This window comes from Epinephelus lanceolatus, chromosome 14, assembly GCF_041903045.1.
Source record: "Epinephelus lanceolatus isolate andai-2023 chromosome 14, ASM4190304v1, whole genome shotgun sequence".
NCBI classification, from domain to species: Eukaryota; Metazoa; Chordata; class Actinopteri; order Perciformes; family Serranidae; genus Epinephelus; species Epinephelus lanceolatus.
The window spans coordinates 20,005,464-20,020,279 of record NC_135747.1 but is presented as its reverse complement, the minus strand read 5'-3'; the positions used below and the strand labels follow the sequence as shown (position 1 = coordinate 20,020,279).

Sequence of the window (14,816 nt, the reverse complement as noted above, 5' to 3'; positions counted from 1 at the left end):
AGAGCCCGCTTCACTGAGATGGGTTTTTCAAGCTGAGACAAGTAGAGAGCATCTTCTTCTTCTTCTTCTTCTTTAAATCTGTTGTCTCTTCTGGACTCGGGGATGACAAAAGAAACACACGCTAATATGTTGCATTTTTGAGGTGAGTGAGTTTCCTTTGTCCGCGTCACATATATTGTTTTGTTATTTTAGCATTAGCACGTAGCTTTTTATTGAATTGAGTGTCGCGTGCCACACATAACACATCAAAGTGTGACGTTTTGTCCTGTTATCTCCACCCAAACACATTTCCTCATGTTAAACCGGTAACCGAGAGCTAATTATGTAGCCCACAGCCGTGTGCCCGTCACTGTAATTGCCTTTGAGAATGAGACACATGGAGGACTGAGTATCTCCGCTGCTCTGCTATTGTTTTCTCTCTATTGTTTTCAAACCGTTGCTCAACGGAGCGTTTTGGTGCTCCAACACAAGGCACGAGCACTTCCAGACCCTCTCAACGCTTTGCATATCACTGACAGCCAGATGAATCCTTCATGATGTGTGGGAATTAATAATTGAAAAGACTAAAACTCTGAATTTGATACCCGTGTGCATAATTGGGTTGGACAGCGTGTACACTGGGAGCCAAAATTGATTTGCACTCGCAGAAAGTCACGTGCACCCACATCCCATCCCATCCTATCTATCTATCTATCTATCTATCTATCTATCTATCTATCTATCTATCTACATGCAATCTAATGGGACTTTATTCCAAAACAAAACATTGACAGAGAAAAAGGGCAAACATTTTCTTTCTCCCTGGATCCTCTCTCCACCTCCTCTCTTCTTCTTCGGGGTACAGTAATAGCACATGAAACATCTTCATAATTAGTAGTTTGCTGTAGCAAAGAAGAAGTAATTATAGGCAGCAAGCCCGCTGAGCTGAACTAAGTGTGCAAGCATTTTTTTTTTCCTTTTATTTCCTTTGTCAAACATGCAAATGTTGTCTTTGTACCACACACTAGATCTGTTCTGGAAAATGGCACAGTTTGAACTTGTCTGTTTTCTCCCCCACATGTGCAGTTTAACATTATATTAGTCGTAAATGGATCAAAACTAAAACATCTGACACACACGGAAAACAGTGAAGTTGTCTGCTCTATGGTTTTTGGTGCTAATGATGTGTGTGTATATGTGTTTGGTGCTGCCTGTGAGGGCATGTGTGCACAGCTGTCCGTGAGGAGGAAGAAAGACTTGTTACATTCCTGCTTTAATAAGAAATGCAGGGAGCATAAAATAGAGTTGGCACATAATAAGGAACATTCTAAATATGAAAATATTCAAGCACAGTCTCTTATAAAAGGTAAAATGGCATTCCTGAGCTGAAGATCTCTTGAGATAAAATGATGGATTTGAAGGCTGTGCAGTGTTTGAATGGAGGATGCAGAGGAAAAGATGCCATGGGAAGGAAGCATGAATAAGATGGAGTGTATAATAGTGCTAGGAAACCACTGTGCAGCCTGTTACTGTGTGCTTTTGTTCGACCGGGGTGATGCGCTTGAGAGTGCACTAGTGTCAACCCGCAGAGTTTCTTACTTTGTAGCGCTATTAAATCTTTTAATAAGGCTCTCTTTCAGTTTGTGGTTCATTTCCTAGGCTCAACTTTGAGGCTGTGGTCTCGGTTTTGGGGGAAATGAATAGCTCAAATAACCTGTGTGGCAAATAACAAAGCACTCCAGCTATTTTCTTGCCAACATTTATCAGATCTTACATGGCTTAGGCTACAGACATGATGTTTTCCAGGCACATATTTACATTTGCGCACAAAGCGATCTACTGCTGGCACTAGCACTGCTTTATTCGAGTAGTCAAGGGTCAGCAAACAGGGCACTGTTACAGGAGGTAATGAGCAAAATGGAAGTGTTTAACATCTACTTTAATTTCCGATGATGTCCAAATGTTCCAGCAGGCAATTTTCCAGTCAGTCCCCCATTCTTGTAATAGGCCCCGATGTTATGAACACTGTCATTACTCTGGTTGACAGGTGTGATTCTCCCTCACTGTGCTCTCAGTGTTTGACTAATGAGAGCCCTTGATATCACATTTTGATCTCAGTGTCATGTAATGATTGGGTAGGTCCATGTTTGAGACAAGATAATGAGCTAATGAGGACAGTGAGAGGATAGATGTGTGATAACATATACTGGGATTCAGTCCCACACCTTTAAAAAGCCAATTAAAAGTAGTTTGAATAGGACCCCCCATATGGTGCTTTGGTGACAGTTATGTAAGAGCCAAGCAGTCCTCAAACTCAGCCAAAGTGGCATGCTCAGAGTTGATGAGAAGTCTGGCAGGATGTTACAAATTCTGTCTCTTTTACAGCATTTTACCTTCCTTCATAGCTGACAAAAGTGTGGCAAATCTGGTCAGGGCTGGGCTTCCTGAGGATTCGAACAGCCATTAGAACAATATCTTCATATTTTTATTTGAGCAAATAGATCCAAAACATCTTTTCACAGCATTTAAAGGGGGTGGAGAGGAAAGCTTTCAACCCCACAAGCATTATTTCAAGTAATTGTAAAAGAAAATGGCCTTGCTATGCCGCCTTTTAATCAGTTTTAAGATAGATCGAAGGTAGAGACGCTTTAATAGATCTCAGTGAATAGGTGCAGATGGATAGCAGGGAGACTACCATTCATACATTCATACAATTCATGGATTGCCTGTGTTGCTACGCACTCTGCAGTGCTTTGATGACAGGTTATGTAAGTACAGTGAACATAAGCCAAAAAGACCGAGCACAAAACGTCTACAGGGGCTTCACTGTCTGACAGAGCTAGTCTGCAACAGGCCTCAGTGTTTTTGTTAGATATTAAAGAGAAAGATGGATGGGAGTTTAAAGTGGGTGGACGAAGAAGTGAGTGAGGAAGGACTGTGAGTGAAAATGGGAGTTATTAGAGCAATAGATACAAGAGTGAAGTAAAAAGACAGAGGGAAGGAGGAAATAGAAGGGGCAGGGTTATGACTTATGGAAAGTGGGGGCTGAGATGAATACAAAAACAAGCAAAACAAAAGAATTAATATACTAGACTAAGAGATGAATGGACAGGGTGAAGGAAAAGATGGGCTGTGGGAGAGTTAAAAGAGAAAGGATGAGAGGAAGAGAAAGGGTAAAGTCGATCCTAATCCCATTAATACACACCACTGCTGTCCTTCCCACTGGCATATTCACGTGCACACACACCACATGCACACAGTGGTTCAAAGTACCGGCCAGACATATTGCTGTGTGTTGTGCAGCTCATCAATATGCTGTCTGGACTTTCATTTAAGGATTTGAGCATTCTATACGCTAAATGTGCAGTGGTCAGAACGCGGTCAGTGCAACGAGGACAGCGTCAAGTTTGGAGCCACTAGTTTCAACCAGATCTGATTCACAGCATGTAAGAGCCCTCTGGCAATGTGGCAAGTGTGTGTGTATGTGCTTTGCTGTCATGTTGGTTTGCAGCTGGCACAGACACATCTGCTGCATCCGTCGGCGTTTATGTAGCAGACGCAAACAATATCAGAAAAATGTGGGCGGAGCTTCAAGTATGCATTGTGAGTACAGCATGTATGACTGCAAAAGCGTCAGGAATTGTACTTTTTGAAATACGATATATTGGCTCATCGTCACGAAAACTTAACTTAAGCCTGGTCAAGGAATTGATGCAGTCAGTGGACATTCTTCATTTGTGATGCATACTGATACTGTGTGGATGTGGCTGTGTGATCCAACACAAGCAGATATCAACAAATAAATAGAGCAAATTGAGCCAACAGAGCAACAATTGAATGCAGTAATTCAGGACGGGTCTACTGAGAGACAGAGCTGTGAGCGACATGGCTAACAGAAAACACTCAAAGAAAGAAGGAAAGGATTTATATTCAGAAGGAACTGTGTGTTCCTGTATGTGTCACAGCCTCTTGTCCTGTTTTCACACCGTCACTGACAAAATGTACTATGTGTTTGCCACTAGCAGAAGGGAACCAAGTACATTTCCACAAGTCCTGCACTTTGGTACAGTTTATAGGTATATGCACTTCACTTGAGTATTGCGTCTTTGTTTTTTGTTTTTTTTTTACTTTACACCTCTACTGCCCTTAATTTTGGTGGTAAATGTTGCCCTCTTTGCTCTGATACATTTATTTAAGAGCTGTTATTACTAGGCTACTTTGCAGATTGTCATTTTAAAAACCTATAATGCACATATATAATTGAGTTTTATACAGTATATAAAACTACCCAACAGTAGTTTTTAAGATAAGCTCCTTGTCCAGATACACTAAAGTCTAGCATGTGGGTTTTAGTGACATCTAGCAGTGAGGTTGCAACATTGCAACTAGCTGAAACTTCTCCTATGTGCCAAGAGTGTATGAAAAATATAGTGGGCGACATGAAAATGTGAACAGCCCTATCTAAAGCCAATGTTTAGTTTGTCCATTCTGGGATACTGTAAAAACAACATGGCGGACTCTGTGGAAGAGCACCAGCTCCGTATGTACAGTACAGGCCAAAAGTTTGGACACACCTTCTCATTCAATGCGTTTTCTTTATTTTCATGACTATTTACATTGTAGATTCTCACTGAAGGCATCAAAACTATGAATGAACACATGTGGAGTTATGTACTTAACAAAAAAAGGTGAAATAACTGAAAACATGTTTTATATTCTAGTTTCTTCAAAATAGCCACCCTTTGCTCTGATTACTGCTTTGCACACTCTTGGCATTCTCTCCATGAGCTTCAAGAGGTAGTCACCTGAAATGGTTTTCCAACAGTCTTGAAGGAGTTCCCAGAGGTGTTTAGCACTTGTTGTCCCCTTTGCCTTCACTCTGCGGTCCAGCTCACCCCAAACCATCTCGATTGGGTTCAGGTCCGGTGACTGTGGAGGCCAGGTCATCTGCCGCAGCACTCCATCACTCTCCTTCTTGGTCAAATAGCCCTTACACAGCCTGGAGGTGTGTTTGGGGTCATTGTCCTGTTGAAAAATAAATGATCGTCCAACTAAACGCAAACCGGATGGGATGGCATGTCGCTGCAGGATGCTGTGGTAGCCATGCTGGTTCAGTGTGCCTTCAATTTTGAATAAATCCCCAACAGTGTCACCAGCAAAACACCCCCACACCATCACACCTCCTCCTCCATGCTTCACAGTGGGAACCAGGCATGTGGAATCCATCCGTTCACCTTTTCTGCGTCTCACAAAGACACGGCGGTTGGAACCAAAGATGTCAAATTTGGACTCATCAGACCAAAGCACAGATTTCCACTGGTCTAATGTCCATTCCTTGTGTTTCTTGGCCCAAACAAATCTCTTCTGCTTGTTGCCTCTCCTTAGCAGTGGTTTCCTAGCAGCTATTTGACCATGAAGGCCTGATTGGCGCAGTCTCCTCTTAACAGTTGTTCTAGAGATGGGTCTGCTGCTAGAACTCTGTGTGGCATTCATCTGGTCTCTGATCTGAGCTGCTGTTAACTTGCGATTTCTGAGGCTGGTGATTCGGATGAACTTATCCTCAGAAGCAGAGGTGACTCTTGGTCTTCCTTTCCTGGGTCGGTCCTCATGTGTGCCAGTTTCGTTGTAGCGCTTGATGGTTTTTGCGACTCCACTTGGGGACACATTTAAAGTTTTTGCAATTTTCCGGACTGACTGACCTTCATTTCTTAAAGTAATGATGGCCACTCGTTTTTCTTTAGTTAGCTGATTGGTTCTTGCCATAATATGAATTTTAACAGTTGTCCAGTAGGGCTGTCGGCTGTGTATTAACCTGACTTCTGCACAACACAACTGATGGTCCCAACCCCATTGATAAAGCAAGAAATTCCACTAATTAACCCTGATAAGGCACACCTGTGAAGTGGAAACCATTTCAGGTGACTACCTCTTGAAGCTCATGGAGAGAATGCCAAGAGTGTGCAAAGCAGTAATCAGAGCAAAGGGTGGCTATTCTGAAGAAACTAGAATATAAAACATGTTTTCAGTTATTTCACCTTTTTTTGTTAAGTACATAACTCCACATGTGTTCATTCATAGTTTTGATGCCTTCAGTGAGAATCTACAATGTAAATAGTCATGAAAATAAAGAAAACGCATTGAATGAGAAGGTGTGTCCAAACTTTTGGCCTGTACTGTAGATATAAACAGCTCATTCTAAGGTAACTAAAATAAATTTCTTAATTTCAGATAATTATAAACTATTGAAAACAAAGTTATGAATTTTATGTTCCATTTTTGCCAATACATCCTGCTAAAATCCTACACTCAGGGGGATGCCCTATTTAAACTGCTCTGGCCTGTCTACTGTTGCTGCTTCCTCTGCAAGCTGCTTTGCAACCCACCTCCACCCCAGATCCTCCTTTTCGTGCTGTGTCTGACTTATCAATGTCATTTCTGTTTGTCATTGATGCTGCTCTGTTCTTTTTCCGGGAGATCTTTGCTGCTTCTCTCCCTACTCTCCCTCATCAGGCTTTCCATGTAGGCACATGGAAGGGCAGGGAGGTTTGCTCTCTCTTCCTCAGGCTTTTCTCGTTTGCACATGAAAGGGCAGAGAGGTATGCTCTTTCTGCCTTACGGCTTTCCATGTAGGTGCGTGGAAGAGGCTTTCTGTGTAGGCCTAGGATAGACAGAGAGGCCCCAGAACAGAGCAATTTTAGCAAATATATTACTGCAAATGGAAATTAAGTTTTCTTTGACTAAAGTGTTCTTGGCTGAACTCTGGTTCTTGAACTAGTTCCGGAGTTCAGGATTATTGGAAACTTGGTGCTATCTAGCAAACCAGCCTGGTTCCCACCAGTTTTGAGTAGAACGGTTGTAAACAATATCAAAATGGCAGATTGATAATGTGAGCTTTTTGTTTGCTTTTATCCAAGAAACAAAGCAAAAAAAAACCAAGCATGGACCGACTATTAATGAGACCATTGCACACTCTTTTTTCCAATGATTTCTCACTTTGTTTCTCCATTCTTGCCTTCTCTATCCTCCCTTTTCAAACTGTAGAACATGACACACCCACCGCGGTTTCTCACTTGCGGTTAAGAAAAAACTTGCGGTTAAGAAAAAACAGCTTTTCAGGTTCCAAAACAAGTCATTTTGGGTCTACATGCTCTGAACGTTTCACAATTGGGTGCGGGAACCGGAGCGGAACTTGTTCCATGTCCGTGGAAAATGGGTATGACAGTGGCTTTGCTTGTGTAATATTTTTTTCTACATTCGTTAATTTTACATTGTGAGTATTTGTACATTTGAACATACCTCAGGTGTTTGTGTTACTGCCGCACATTGTTGGTCAACAGCTTTACATTCCAGTATATTTGCATACAGGGCAGTCATACCATCAGAGAAAAAAAGTAAGAGGAACATTTTGGCTTTCTTTTACTGTTTGCTGAAAGCAGAAACAACATACTCAAGCAGAGTAAAGATAATCATGTCGAAAATGGAGGCATAATGGTTTTGAAAGAAATGGCAAATCTGTTTACGCTGTTAGAAACATTATGTATTCATCTGTGCGTCAGATAGATTTACCTCAGTTACCAGCATGAAAAATCGTGTTTACAGGTAAAAACCTGTAAAAAGACATTTCTGTAAAAGTTTGTAAAAGTTGTTCATTTCCTCCATTTGGACTGTTCATTTTGATGTGCAGTCAAACAGTTCTGAGCAGTCACCATCGGCTCATGGGGGACATTTGGAAAGAGACAAATGAATCCATGTGGGATTGAAGACAAATTTAACGCTGTGGCTTAAAGTAGGTCTAGTGTTCAGCAGGGGGAGAAAAGAGAGAGAGAGAAAGAGCAAAGTGGTTGAAAGCAGCAGTGAGATAAATGATGCTGGAAAGAGAGACCGTGAAAGACAGAGAATGAGCTGTAATCTGATGAAAGCCTCTTTACTCCCCTGTCACCTCACCTTCAGGCCACAAGCAATGACCAAGGCTTAGAGGGGGATCAATGCTGAGGCCACCAACATGCGGGCGGACACACACACGCTCATGCACTCCTCAGGTCACTTAACTTTAAGTGCTGTGGGGCTGCCTGTGGTACACATGCAACATCTGAAGATACACCTGAGATCACAGCACGACAAAGCAGTTTCTGTTCATGCATTTTTGTTGCGCTTTCTGAGTATTTTGCCAGCTCGATGGATAGAGGCATGGAAAGGGAATGTGTGAAAGAGGCTAGAGATGAGGACATTATGGCTAGAAAAGTCTCTGGACATACTCTTCTCTCTGTGTTTCGGGTTTGTTTTGTATGGGTGTGCGTGTGTGTGTGGGTGGGCGGGTGCACAAGGGGTCTATAGGTCACTCAGACATCTCAATAGGCTTGTAGCTCAAAGGGAGAGAGGGAGAGTGTGAGGAGAAAATTAACAGCTTCCATACAAATCACCCTCCTGCATTTAAACCTAATGACCCGGGCAACCAAATGACCCAGGCTGAGGCTGTTTCACTGCGAGTGTCCTCAAGTTTAGTTTTATTTTACAGACACAAAAAAGCCAATTGAAATGCATGTATGCATGATGGAGGGGGTAGAGACCTCAAAGAGCTTATCTTGATGCAGATAAGGAAATGATGAACTAAAGAGTGTTAGCAGTGAAAGGCAATCAAACTGTTTAAATTGGGACCAAATTTGTTTTTCCTAATAGCTTCCCCTTTTAGCGTTAAAGCAGTAACTTTAGTTTCATTCAATTTGGCACTGAAATGGCCTTGAATGGCACTTGATGACATGGGTGGGGAAAATAGTGCTATTCACATTCCTTGCATTTGTTTATCGACCAATGTCAATGCTGTATTCATCCAAGGACGTGTATCAAGTAAAGAATGTGTCATTATATTGCTGGAAGGGATGTCTTTACCACTGTTCACATTTTGTCTGCGCTTAGGAAACGTTAGAATTTATATTTATTTTTTTATCAAGCACCACAGACTGTTAGATGTGATAAAGACATGATTCAAGAGGAAGGAACTACACAGAGAGGAAATTGATTTTGAAACAGAGGGTACAAACACTATCAGGAGAGGTAAGGACAATCTGCACAAAGATTTCTCAAGCTTGTGAAACTAAATCACTAAGATATGGACGCTGCTTTCACACAGTAGATACAGGCCTTTCAATGAAGCAGTCCAGTTAATCAAAGATGCAACAGTGGAGGCATTTCCTATAAAACAAGGCTATGTGGGCCTTTACGGTTACTATGCCAACTGACCGGGGAGGTGGTTCAGTCTAACGGCACAGTTTGGCTTGCTGAGAAACAGGCCTGCAATGAACGATTACCTTCATTATCACCACATTTGTTGGTGAATGAATTCATGCTTTACTCTCGAGTGTCAGAAAATTGTGGCTAATCACAAGTTCCCAAAGCCCAAGCACTTGAAATTGCTAGTTCGGTCCAACAAATAAGTCCCTGAAGTCCCTAAATATGCAATTTGCAATAATACAAATCAAATAAAAGCAGCTCACAGTTGAAAAACATGGAAACAGTCAGTGTTTGGCTGGTTTCCATTAACAACTTGGATGATAGGCTTCATATTTTTATCCTGATTTTAACTTCTTGTCGACATTAATGAAGCATTTTAAAGCTTTGCATAAACATTTTAAACAGCACACATGGTGGTAACCATTGTAGCAAACAGTGGTTAGTGGGTGGTGCATATGCTATACATTACTGCATAGCTATTACAGCTATTATCACTGAAAGAAACATCCTCCTGTGTGTAACAAAAGTCAGCAGTATACATTGTTCTTTTCCTTAAGGTATACTCTGCAGGATTGTCGGTTACTGTTTGTAAGCACACTCACCAGACAAAGTAAAGGCCAACCCCAGATTCACTGTTGCTTGGCGATTAGCCTTACTGTATTTGTGTTTTTCTTAGGTTTTTTTTTGGCGCTGTGATTTTTTTGGATGACTGCTGCTTACAGTCTGGCACCTGGTCATTAACTTTCTTCTAAAACCCCAACCCCAACTGAGCACTGTGGGGGTGCACAGCCATAAATGATCCAAACACAGAAAATAAAATCAAAATAAGAACATTACAAGCAGAGAGTCTCTGAAGTAAAATACACCACCACTCACTTCCAGTAGGTTATAAGCAGGAATTTAACGGTTCTCAAAATTCACAGATTTGGTATATTTTAAATACAGCAAGAAAGTAGAAAATTTCAGAGATAATTCCTTGATTTAAGTATTTTTAATTTATTAAAACTAACATTAATATGTATGTAAGTATGATCTTTTTTTACTTTGGTCAACAATGGAGCTGTACATGAGTGACACATCTTCTGGGGTGTCTTCTTTGCAGCATATTAAACAAAAACAGCACCTTATGAAATAGGGGTGGGCAATACCACAAAATTTGGTTTTTGAGCAGGGCCAGAATCGCCGAAATTGATACCTATACGAAAAGGGGCAATTCTTTTATGTGAGGCAAAGCGGTACACCATGATGCATACGGTGAATAATCAATCCGAGTAACAGCTAATGATGACCATTTACAGTTTGAAAATGTAACATTAATCAGTACTGAATAAACATTCATTTCACAAGGCTACTATACACCATCTGAGCCTCTCTGTGTCAGAGGTGTGTATGTTGAGGTATTTCTCTAATTCTCCCTTGTGTTGGCTGTAGCTCCAAGTTCTCTTTCTCATGTTTTTTCTCTTTCATTAACCATCACTGCTGTTAAGTGTCTGATTAAACTAGTCAGGCTCAGACATAATTTCCACATTGAACGTCTGCGGACAGCTACAGTCACGCAGATGCGCATGCGGCTCTATTCATAGTAAAATTGAGAGTAAGTAAACTGGACGGCTGGGAGGTGAGCTTAACGTCCTCCTACTGCCAACATGGGTCTGGAGTAAGTTGTTTGAGTGCAGACAACACAAAAGAAGCGGAGAAGCAAAGTGTTAATGCACTAGATGTGTTAATGACAATGGAACGTTGTTTGCACAGACAGTATTATTCTTGAAATGCAAATAGGTACGACGCAGAAGAGAGAAACTGATCCCTTATTCCCTGTTCATGCTAGGATCAATTTTCAAAATGAAACATAGTTCTGAAAGTATCGATATTTTAGGATCGAGTTCAATAATTTGGGCTTTGGGGGGGGGGGGGGGGGGGTCGCTCAGTTATATTAAGTATGTTCATGAAAGCTATGTTTTCCGCTACAGAGTCAGGTCTCCTATCTGCACCTATAAATGTAATGTAACCAATTGCTAAAGTGATTCTTCTACCCTGTTTAAATCAGTTAGGAATGGCTGCCTAAAAGCTGCGGTGGTAAGGTTAGTTTGAAGCTTGTGTTGCTCCTTGTTTTCGTCTAGTTCCACTGATTGACACAAAGGGGTGAAGACGACGTAACTGAGTTGACATGTCTGAAGTATTTCCCCATATCATGTAACCTACTGACATGAGATGCAACATACCACTGTTTATTATCCTTGTAGGTTATCGGAGGATTTTCTATTTCTGGTGTGATGATGGTGTTTCTAACCATATTGCAAAGAGCTGGCTTGGTGTAGTGTGCCTCCCAATGTGTCTCACTGGTTACAGTGCCCATGTGGGCTGCCTTGTTGAGTGCAGTGGCACTGAGAACATTATGTTTCACACAATTGAAACTGAATATTTTACTTTCCAAATGTAATGATATTAGTTCAAAGAATCGTTCGGTTTGTAATGCGTACCAAACCAAAAGCCTCATGCAGAATGGTTCAATACAAATACGTATATTGTTATACCCTGAGTCTTACTTAATGATTGACAGGGATTACTTCTATATGAGTCTATACATTCTTTTGTTTGTTTGTTTTCTACATAGTATACCTTTAAGGCTTATACATCACGATGCTTATTCTTGAAATAAAGACCATTGTCCTCTTCGGTATAAAAGTAGAAGTGAGATAATTTCATGTTACATCTCAATGGTCTGTGGAATAACAGTAATTGCGCTGTGAATTAGTCCCTCAGTGTCTTTATTCCACAGCAGACGAGCATGAGAACAGATGCTAGATAGGACTGTTTTGTTATATTTCTTTCAAGTCAGATCTGTCTTGAATCTTAAGCAGATTCGAACTCTCTAAGTCTCTCTCTGCTTTCCCGACAGCACCCTCCTCTCACACAATACACACACGCACACACACACTGTAGTAGTCTCCCAGTGACAGATGGGCTAGATGGAAACACAGTCATCCTGTTAGTAACCATGACATCAGCAACACTGTTACTCACTCTCACATGCACATGAATGCTTTCCCTCTCTCCTTCTCTAAACTGGAAACTGAATAGGAGAGTGAAGCTGCTGACGGATAGTAACCACGACATGGCTATCACTGTCTCTCGGTTTAGAATGAATATCCTAAATCTTAGTGGAGTCTGGGCCGTACAGAAGGCACAGAAGAATGAGCACATGGATGGTTAGACAGAAAGACAGAATGAGAAGCCAAATAGACTGCAAGAAAGTCTGATTAGAAATGTGAGTCAGATGATACAAAGACTGTATCTCAGTCACATAATTCCATGTCAATGGATTACACATGAGCTACACAGAAGCACTGAGGCATTCCTGTCCCCTACTGGTATGTTAATAAACAAGTGTTTTGGTTTGCTAATGTTAGATTCATTAGCAATTTTCAGTGCAGATTATGGAAGTACTTCAAAGTTCCCTAAAGCATCTGGAGGTTGGTGTGTGAATGACTATGTCAGGGTTTGACTGTATAAAGATAATGCACATAGCCACCAGGACGTCACCTTCTTTTGGACTCCTGTTTGAAGCCTCAAGTTTGGCATTTTTGTTGTCGCTATCTTGGATTTTTGGAGCCAGATGTGACCATAGGGAAGAGGGCGGAACTGTGGAGGAGCAAGGGCTGGATCGGACTGAGAGCCTGAAATAGCCTGTCACTCAAAGTGGCCATGCCTTTAATTCTGCATAGTTTCAAGCCTTAATAAAATGTGAATGTGAATTACAGTTGTCATGAATGGGGAAATTAGCTGTACAGACCAAAACTGTTTTTTGCACCAGGCTGTAAACATATTTCTGCTGTAAAGTTGGGCATTTTAACATGGAGAGTGACTCGCTTTTGGAGCCAGCCTCAAGTGGCCTTTTGAGGAGCTGCTGGCTGGCTTGGCTGCTTCTTTTTTTTTTAGCCCTGGAGGTTGCTGCTTGATTTGCCCTTAACACTGGCAGCATTCACGTCCAGTTTCATAATGGTAATCTGTGTTATTTGTTGTAGTATGCACAATCTTAACCATTTTACGGATACATCAAAAATTAATTTTATGTCTTGTAGACTGTCTACCAAAAAACAAGAGCCATGCTAGCTGCTGCAGCCCTTCTAGTGGCTCCATGAGACTCTACTTAGTGGTTCTCCGAGGCAGATGCTAAGGTCAGTGTGCTAACACACAATGACAATGCGAGAATATTAATGTTTAGCAGGCATAATATTGACCATTTAGTAGGCGTGTTAACATGCTAACATGCAGGGAATGTCATAAGGGCATTTGCAGGTATTTTTGGTCAGACCAAAGTATTGGACAAATTGAAATTGTGATCTGATAATTGCATCATATGATAAGTAAGGGGATCAGAGTTGTTACAAATCATCCTGAGGGGGACATGATACTCTGTGCCAGTTTTCATAGCAGTGCAACAGTTGTTATGTTTCACTCAAATCCAAAAATGTGAGATGGAGGAAAGTCAGGGGATTCTCAAAGGGATCTAAATGTCAGAATTGGATCAAAGTGGATTGCACAACCACCTGACAAACGGATATTGCATCCCTGAAAAGAGGCCTCTGATAAAAAACTTTTATGTCACCATGTATTTCCTTTAAAAACAATGTGGTTACATTTAAAATATTACAATGTGGACATAACTCACAGAAGAAAAGGTTGCTGTCTCTACAATCCAGTGATCATGTTTGTAGTATCTTGTTAACCTCACGTCACCAGGGGAAAAGGCTTGATATCTCAGTAATGGCTTAAGTGGTATTAGCAAGGTTAACCACTAAAACATTTCACCTTAGACTAACCCAGGCTAAATCCCCATCCTGCTCTGGTCCACTGAACTATGACCCACTGAACTCCCTTCCCTATTGGTTTTATCGTAATTTATCCCAACACGAATGATCTGACACAAAATAATTCTGACGTTGCAGCCATGATCTAATATTTGGTCTGGTCTGCTGGGCTAAGTACACTTAGGTACATTTAAAAATCAATATCACCACTTCTTACCAGTGCTGGGATGGACAATTGTCCATTTAAACCCTTGTTGAGTATGAAGGGTCTATGTATAGATATGGATACAGAACAGATATAGATGTGTATATATATTGTCACATTTTGGAAAGCACGTAGCAGGATTGGACCCAAATGGACAACAGATGAGTGGTCAGCAGGAAGAATTCAAAGATTTCAAAGAAGGCTTACAGGCTAGAGTCACAAAATCAGGGCAGGTAATGGGCACAAAAACAAAAGATTAACGGACAAAGAACAAAGGAACCGGGCGGTATAAGTAGGGAGTGATTGACTGGAAAGTTAAAACAGGTGAGCAGGAGGTGAGGTGACTGTGGGACTAGTGAGGGACAGGTGAAACTTTAAAACTGGCAGGAAAACACACAAGGGCAGGAGGGAAGATAGGTAGATAGATAGATAAATACATAGATACCCAAGTTTCAAAAACCTCACTTCTCAGAAAAGAAAGTATTTCTATTTCTCACGACAATCCACAGAACATGCTGTCAAGACTTTTCTTGGGTTTGTTTCTTCAGGAGAAAGCAGTTCCAGTGAAAAATGTTCAGAGCGAGGTCTGTTTA

At 41.2% G+C, this 14,816-nt stretch overlaps 1 protein-coding gene across 1 annotated transcript in view; it reads left to right on the top strand.

Moving 5' to 3' along the window:
* Positions 1-3: 3 nt before the first annotated feature.
* Positions 4-14,816, top strand: part of tmem198aa (transmembrane protein 198aa) — a 44,030-nt gene continuing 29,217 nt past the window's right edge. Inside the window, exon 1 of the mRNA XM_033617124.2 lies at positions 4-142. The gene's annotated coding sequence lies outside the window, so the exon portion shown is untranslated. The remainder of the gene's footprint in view (positions 143-14,816) is intronic.